General features: G+C 51.7%; 1 long non-coding RNA gene across 1 annotated transcript; it reads right to left on the bottom strand.

Annotated features, from left to right (window-relative positions):
• Window positions 1-2437: 2437 nt before the first annotated feature.
• On the bottom strand, window positions 2438-5354 carry LOC111747428. Its single transcript, XR_002783526.1, has 2 exons — window positions 5103-5354; window positions 2438-3425 (listed from the first exon to the last, which is right to left on the bottom strand). It is a non-coding gene; the product is annotated as an uncharacterized LOC111747428 (long non-coding RNA).
• Window positions 5355-6708: the final 1354 nt, after the last annotated feature.

The following is a 6708-nucleotide window of genomic DNA, read 5'->3' as shown; positions in this document are numbered from 1 at the left end:
GTCCTTTATTGCCTGACTTAAGGGAGCGGTATCAGACAGAGGACGGTGGAACGTTCTCCACTCTAAGGTGTGTCCGGCTTGGGGCAGGGGTTGGTGGAGAAGGCCCTTCCAACGCTGCGGTGCCCTGACTTGTCAGGACCAAGGGGAGTCATGGCATGCTCGGAGAGGGCCCAACAGCTGTGCAATTAGCCAGCTCATCAGTAGGTGAAATTCGACACTGCAAAGAGGCAATAATTCACGGTATTAGTCCACACTTGTTTCTTCCGGAGTTGGTCATAGGTTCCTAGGTAAGCCATCCTAAGAATGAAATACCTGTCTACGTGTGGGAGCAATGAGAAAAAAGAAGCAAGAAGAACAGCAGCTGTGAAGTTGTGCATCTCACCTTCTGGAAAGGGTCATGTTCCCTTTCTACGCCTTCATACGGATGACTTCAGGGTGCCCTCCACCTGACCCCCGCTTTGCGAGCAGGAGAGCAAAGGGAGGTAGGCTCCACAGGGGCTAAGTGCCGGGCACCTAAATGACACCTTCCAATTGTGCTTTGTCATCGTCCCCAGCACTCTGGCAGGAGCTGGATCTCTCCTTGGTGAGGAGGATGGACGGGGCCGTCTCCTGCTCAGCAGCCCAGGGAGGACCTGAGCGATTAGCGGCTGAGAAGCCGGCTCTGAGGAGCACGGCCGGAGCAGGCCAGCTGCTCCTCCCAGATGCCCCTCTCTTCTGATGTGCAGAGGGGAAGCAGGGGAAGGCAGCTGAAAGGGTTAGGACCCATGAAGGAGGAAAAAATGTAAAAGGAAGCCCTGTATCTTTCACACAACATGTAATTAGCTCTCAGCAGAAGAAGCCGTGGATTCATAATGGGAGCCGACAGCGGGGGAGGAAGGCTCTGACAAGCATGAGATTTTTCGTGGGCTTTTTTTTTAAATTTAATTTTTAAAGGAACACGAACAGTCACAATTATAATTGCGGACATTCGGTGAAGATGTCTCCCCAGCAACAAGCCAGATCACACTGTGTCTCGCCCCCACCCACGGTGTCCTCAGAGCTCTCTCCTGGCCCCAGTGACCGGACATTTCTTGCCCACCAGCAGCCCCTGCTCTGTCAGCCCGCCCCAGTGTGCCAGCCAGCCCCAGAACCCTCTCCTCTCCACGGCAGCAGTCCTTAGAGTCACCTCGGTCTTCAGCCAGGGGCTCCCAGGGTCACACTTCTGGCAAAGCCCAGGCCTTCTCCTGAGGGCCCTGCCCTTGTGGCCACACCCTGTGAGGAAGGGAGGCGCAGCTGGAGAGGAAAGGTGGGGAGCCCCGGGGTGGTTAGCTATAGGTGGGCAGTGCCTGGATGTCTGCCAGGACAGCCGGGGCCAACCCTCTCCCAGGCACAGAGGGCTCTCTGTGAGGTGCACGCCCAGCCCCGCACGCAATCTGGGAGGCTCTTGTTTCTTAACACAAAGGAGGCCATTCCCAGACTGGCCTAGGTGTGGCCTGTAGGCTGAACCCTGCTGGGTAGGGCCCTGTGGACTCCTGGTGACCCATCTAGATGACTTCAGTCCTCAGTATAATCTGGTCTGGACTTGAAGATGGAGAGAGGCCTGGGCAGGCAGCTTAGCTTCACAGGACATGGGCAGATACCCCTTCTTCCTTTGGGAAAGAGACTTCCTAGGTCCGCCACACTTTAGCTAGCTATCCATCTGTCTACCTATCTATCTATCATCTATCATCTCTATATCTTTCTCACATACATACACTCACATGCACACACACATTCAGAGTCCAAATGAGAGAAGACTCAACCCAGCCATACTTAGACGAGTCGACTATGCCAAGCAGACCCTTTCCCCCACCCCCAAGCCACTGCCACAGAGAAATTAGACTAGGCCCCAAAGAAATCAGGCTAGAAAGAATGTAACAAGAACCACCATACTGACCACAGGCATAATTATCATTTTCTACAGAACTCAGTCTCTCCCTGCCACTAAGTGCCTCCTCAGCATAACCCTGCTATGCTGGAGGCAGGAGGGGGAGAAAAAGGAAAGAAAGAAACCTTAGGGTAGGCAAAATAGTGCAGAAGATACACTGAAAGATCCACGCTGTTGTGTCTTTCAGCTGAGCCTGAAGTTCATCGGGGGTGGAAAGGGGTGGGTTGAGGAGACACTTAAACCCTCAGTGGGCTTTGTGTTTTAAAATGAAAGAGTTGGAGTAGAATTTCTAAGGTCTCTTCGGCAATCAATATTCGGTTCAGGCCTGAACCGAAGGCCACATGGCCACTGATCAGAACCTGCTGCCCACACAGCTCCTGAGGCCCTGTTGCATCAGGTGGGCTCTGAAGGTGTCTGCAGGGGGAGCGGCAGGCTCGTTCCCTATCTGACCACCCCTGAGGTCAAGGGTGATATGTGAGAAGAGTGGCATCTGTCCTGTATGCCCTGTGCTGTGAACTATGAAAAAAACACTCATTTATTAGACATTTATTTCTTGGGCACCATCTATGTGTCAATAAATAGACAAAATTCCCTGCTCTCAGAAGCTTACATTTGACACAAAAGCATAAGAGCTTCCCCTCTGTATTCGTTTCCTAGGGCTGTGAGAAAAAAGCACCACAAACTGGGTGGCTTAAACAACAGAAATGTATTTTCTCACAGTTCTGGAGACTAGAAATCTGAGGTCTTGGCAGGGTTGGTTCCTTTGGGGGCTGAGGGAGAATCTTTCATGCCTCACTCCTGGCTTCTGGTGGTTTGCTGGCAATCTTTGGCCTTCCTTGGCTTGTAGAAGCACCACCCCGATCTCTGCCTTCACTTTCACATGGCGTTTGTTCTCCTTGTGTGTGTCTGTCTCAATTTCCCCTTTTTATAAGGATACGAGTCATATTGGATTAGAGCCAACCCTAGGGATCTCATTAACTTGTTTATCTCTGAAAAGACTCCATCTCCAAAAAAAGGTCACATTCTGAGGTACTAGGGTTAAGATTCCAACATATCTTTTTAATTTTTGGGGGGAGGGAGATGGGGGACACAATTCAGTCTATAACACCCTCTGCAGAAAAGTGTAGGGAAGTATGGAGAGGTGCCTGAAGTCTCCTGCTTCCTCAAGGTCTTCCGTGACTGCATCTGATTGGCGGAGCCTGGGTCATGTGCCTATTCCCCACTGTCACCGAGGCTGGGAAATCGAGTTTCTGGCTTCTGTCTTGGGGAAGCATGGATCTCTAATGTGGGATTTTCCCCAAACACAAGACGAGCACATTCAAAGGGTTCATGCGAAGGCGGCCGCGGCGCACAACAGGAATCTATTATGCAGGTCCTTCCAGGTTTTCTCCAAGGGGACTCAGGAGCAGGGAATGATGACCACAGCTCTCATTTCTTATGTGTCCCCTGTAGTGCCTAGTATTGTGTGCTGCCCATTGTAGGGACTGAATGTTGATGACCACGGAGAACATTGGCAAACCTAGATAATAGCCAAGAAGTAACATTTAGTAAGCATTCACGATGTGCCAGGCATTTTTCTGAACGCTTACATACATTGGCTCATTCAATCCTCATGACAGACAGCTTTATGAGATAGGGATGATTATTAGCCCCCTTTCACAGATGAGAAAACTGAGGCCCTGAAGGGTTAAGTAACTTGACATAGTAGGTGGGAGAGCCAGGATTTGAATCTAGCAATTTCAGTCTGAGACGAGCTTCACCACTGTACTTCCTAATAGATGGAAGATGATGAAAGATGGAAGGAAGAAAAGCTCCCCAGCCAGCGCTCAGGGAAAGGAGGTGAGTGCCACTAAGCCGTCGTCCTGCCGTCAACCTGGGAGCTCAGGGGAACTACCCCGGGGTGGCATGTGCATCATCTCATACTCCCTGAGCCAGGGTGGGTGTGATGCTGGCGCGAGGCACTCTGACAAAGTCCTTGGGAACCCTGAGAGGGAGGCGTGGGAAGAGGCAGGAGGGAGGAGGGAGGAGAGAACCTGCAGCTGGAGCTGCAGGACCAGCCCAGGAGGCCCCGCCTAGTGTGGCCGAGGAGGGCCTACGTCAGAGGACTGGTTTCTGAGCTTCCGCACTCAGCTGGACTGGGCAGAGGCTGGTTTTTCTGAGAGGGCAGGGAGGGCCCCAAGCTGGTCCCTTGCCAAGGTTCTGCCTGGAGAAGGCCAGGATGTCCTGAGGGTTCTTCCTCAGTGACCTGAGGAACAGCTGGGCCTTGGAGGGTCAAGACAGACCATCCAGGCTGAGGTTAATTTGTAATGTGGCTCAGATACCCGCCGCACACCCAGATGCAGAGACGAGGACCTCTGTGCCTGCCTGAGGGGAGCCCTGGCTACTCCCTACTTCTGTAACCTTGGGCGTTGGAACGTTGCTATTTCTATTACACTGGGGGAAAAAAGGTGAGAAAAGGAGCAGAAGGAGACAAAAATAGAAAGGACACATTCCCACAGCTCCAAGTTTTCCCTGTGTCCTTGGCTGGGAGGACTGGGCCTCAAGTCTCCCACACTCCAAGCCCAGAGCACAATTTCAGAGTATGCATACACCAGGGGTGTCAGTCATTCACCAGTGAGCCCCTCTCTCCAGAAAGCTGGGACTTGCCTAGCAGCTTTCTTTCCAAAGGGAAACAAGGTGCAAGGTAGCTGGGCTTTTCTTAAAGAGAATAGAGGAGAAAGGTAAAAGAGGCTTTTCCTTCAACAGCATTGATGATAATGTGAGAATTGAGTGGTTAATTATACACTAGCAGGGCATTTCCAATACACACATGGGTGACAAAAATAACGAAGAAAAGTGAAAGAAAAGAAATTATCCACTAGAGGTTTTTATTATAATAGCTAGGTGACTATGAAATATATAGTTTTAAAAAGTTCAGTTGAACAAATGTTTGCAAGCATCAGTAATGTTCCAGAGTTTTAAAACCAGATTAATATTTGCAACAACATGAAAAACACTAATGCCTTCCTTGCCTGTGCCCTAATATCTGAGTGTTTCCCCACAGATAAGAAGTAGAGACATTCTTAGAATTTAAAGAATGAGGTGAGGCCAGGGTTGCCAGATAAAATGCAAAATGGCCTGTTAAATTTGAATCCTAGAAAAAAAGGACGAATATTTGGTTAGGATAAATTTGTTCCAAATATTGCATGGGACATACCTATACTGAAAAGTTATTTGTCGTTCATCTGAAATTCAGATTTAACTGGCTATCATGTATTTGCTCAGTCTGGCAGCCTTGGGCGGCTTCATATCCACGCCAGGAGGGAAAGGCAGAGTAGCGAATTCTGGGAAAGGAGCCGGCAGGCCTATGGGGAACGACAGGACTCCAGGCGGGCCGGCCTCGGGCTTCAGGGCTGCGGTGGTGGGGCCCTGGGAAAAGGCTCCCGGCCTCCTCTGGGACTCCGCCTCCTCGGAGGGAACGGGTGGTGCCCGGCAGCTGCGGAAGGAAGCCTTGAAAACAACCTGAAAACATTTCAGGTTTCTCCGGGCCCTTGCCAGCGCAGGAGAAGCCAGGCTCAGGGTGGCAACGTCCACGAGTGCACTGCATGCTGGCCCGTCTCCCGAGGGGTCACCCTGACCGAAGGGGTATAGTAACACTTCGCCAGGCCTCAGCCCATCCTGTAAACTCCCCAGCCTGCGCTGGCCTCCCCGTCAGGCCTGGCTGTGTCAGCCCTGCCTCACACTGAATTCCCCCACATTCTCCGGGGCTGAGGTCATTGACTATCTCCCGGGCCTTTCCCGCAAGGCTGATGTGCCAATCCAGGGGCATTAGCTGGCAACTGTTTGCCTGCCACCTGGGAAGAGGAAGGTAGGCACCGGCTCCGCGGGAGCCCTGGGGAGATCACTGGAGGCAAGTGGAGCCTGCCGGCCTGAGGGCTCCTGGCAGCTGCAGACCCAGATCCCTGAAGGCCCCCTGCTGTGCTGGCTCTGATGGGACCCCCACCCCCTCCCCAGGGCCTTCCTCACAGGGCTTCCTGGGAGCTGTTCTTGTGTCCTTTTCCAGTGAACAAAAAGGGGAGAGGGAGGGGAGTTTCAACGCGAATGTTGGACCAGAGCTCGCACGGGAGGGCTGAGAGAGAAATGAAGGACAGCCTATGAGCAGAGCATCTCTTTGATAATTTTGCCAGTTGCTTTTAGTCCCGTTTTAACAGAAGGTGAAACTGAGGCCCAGAGAGGTTATGGAGCTTTCCTCAGGTCACACAGTAAGTAACGAAGTCAGAAATCCCACCCAGACCACCCTGACTCTACAACCTGGGTGCATTCTAGTTGTCTTTGCTGCCCAGGAGGACATATCTGCTGTCAACTCTGTTATTCTACTATATTAGAAGAACAGAGGTTATTCTGTCAGGTTCCTGCCTCTGCCACTACCTCCAAGACTTGGCTTATGACTATGAAATTTCCACTAGAAAATAATGCTGAAAGGAAACAGCTGTACTTCTCTGTGTCCATGCCAAGAACTCATCTCCTGGGCTTCCAGCCCTCCTCCCACAGAGCCGAGCGAGCACTGTGGGGCCAGGCTGCGGTGGTCTCATTTGGTAATTACAGACTGAAAACCAACCTCATAAACCTGGCCTGCGTGGTTGGTTAAGTTTGGTAAAGCTGTGGGATAGAGGCCCCCATAATGTCACCTCCCCACACCCCAAGGGATGCTAGGTGTTGTCCCTGCCCCCTTAGCCCTCAGATCTCTCACACAGAGGGGCTCAAGCCTTCCTCATCTTCCTCTTTTGGCTTTGACTATTTCTCTTGTTCTCTGACCCTCCAGC

Source organism: Pteropus vampyrus, unplaced genomic scaffold (genome assembly GCF_000151845.1).
Source record: "Pteropus vampyrus isolate Shadow unplaced genomic scaffold, Pvam_2.0 Scaffold222, whole genome shotgun sequence".
NCBI lineage: Eukaryota > Metazoa > Chordata > Mammalia > Chiroptera > Pteropodidae > Pteropus > Pteropus vampyrus.
The sequence above is the reverse complement of the archived record's forward strand: the minus strand, read 5'-3'. Positions and strand labels throughout refer to the sequence as shown.